Below are 1539 nucleotides of genomic sequence, written 5' to 3' on the forward strand. Positions count from 1 at the left end.
ATTATCAAGATTTCAATATTTATGCTTTAAAAAAGCCTAGTATGCATCAACAACTGACCAGTGGATGAGCATAATGTGGTCCCCCATACAATGGGATCTTAGCCATCATAAAGGAATGAAGTACAGGGGTGCCTGGTAGCTTTGGCAGGAAGAGCATACAACTCTTGATTTTAGGGTCCTGAGTTTGAACTCCAGGTTGGATGTAAGATTACTTAAATAAATAAATAAACTTAAAAGAATATTTATTTTTAGTTAAAATTTTTTTAATGTTTCTTATTTATTTTTGAGAGTCAGAAAGAGAGACAGCACAAGCAGGGGAGGGTCAGAGAGAGAAGGAGATACAGAATCCAAAGACAGGCTCCAGGCTCCGAGCTGTCAGCACAGAGCCCGACGCGGGGCTCACACCCACGAACCGTGAGTTCATGACCTGAGCCGAAGTCGGACGCTTAACTGACTGAGCCGCCCAGGTGCCCCCAGAAATTATATTTCTACTTCAGACTCTCCATTTCCAATGCATCCTCATTGTCTGAGAAAGTACCATAGCATTTACAGGAGCAATTCTTTGCTATACTACAAGTACAACTCTATTGGAAATACTCTTAAAGCATTTTAAAAGCATTTGGCTTATTTGTCAAATATACTTCAAAGCTGAAGGAAAAAAGCATCGGGCCATCAGAACTAAGTTAGAAACAGTCACTTCCTTTAACAAAGAACAGAAAATTAAAATATCTGCCTCTGAAACAATGTTTTCTTTGGAAAGCAAAGCTCGGCAACAGTGAAAAAAATTTAAAAATAATAACAAGTGAAAAGATATCTGTGGAATTTCCTGTGAAGGGCTGAACTTTAAGTCAATGTCAAGGACTGAGCTCAAATCAACTAATTGATCTCTTTGAACTGACTTAGCCCAGGGTGTCAAAGAGGCTCGTCTGTATTTAACATGCTTTTCTGGGTTTATACATACATCTAGAAAGTTTCCTGATGTCAATATAGAATTAAATGGGATTATATGTTGCATTCATCATAATTAGTTGGGGTTCTTTTGGTTGCAAATGATAGAAACCCAATTGCAGGGCGCCTGGGTGGCTCCGTCGGTTAACCGTCTGACTTTGGCTCAGGTCATGATCTCACAGTTGTGAGTTCGAGCCCCGCGTCGGGCTCTGTGCTGACAGCTCAGAGCCTGGAGCCTGCTTCGGATTCTGTGTCTCCCTCTCTCTCTGCCTCTCCCCAACTCGTGCTCTGTCTCTCTCAAAAATAAATAAACATTAAAAAAAATTTAAAAAAAAAACTGACTGAGCCACCCAGGTGCCCATCATTCTTTTTTAAAAGCCGTGTAATATTCCATTGTATGGATACACCACATTATGTTGATCCATTCGTGTGTTGATGGACATTTAAGTTGTTTCAACCTCGCGGTTGTTATGAATAATGCTGCTATGAACATTTGTGTACAAGTCTCTGTGTAGATGTCTCTGTGTAATCAGTTTTTCATTCCTCTTGGGCAGACACCCAGGAGTGGAATTGCTGGGGCTGTGTGTTAAC

Source organism: Crocuta crocuta, unplaced genomic scaffold (assembly GCF_008692635.1).
Source record: "Crocuta crocuta isolate KB4526 unplaced genomic scaffold, BGI_CrCroc_1.0 scaffold241, whole genome shotgun sequence".
In the NCBI taxonomy this organism is placed as follows: domain Eukaryota; kingdom Metazoa; phylum Chordata; class Mammalia; order Carnivora; family Hyaenidae; genus Crocuta; species Crocuta crocuta.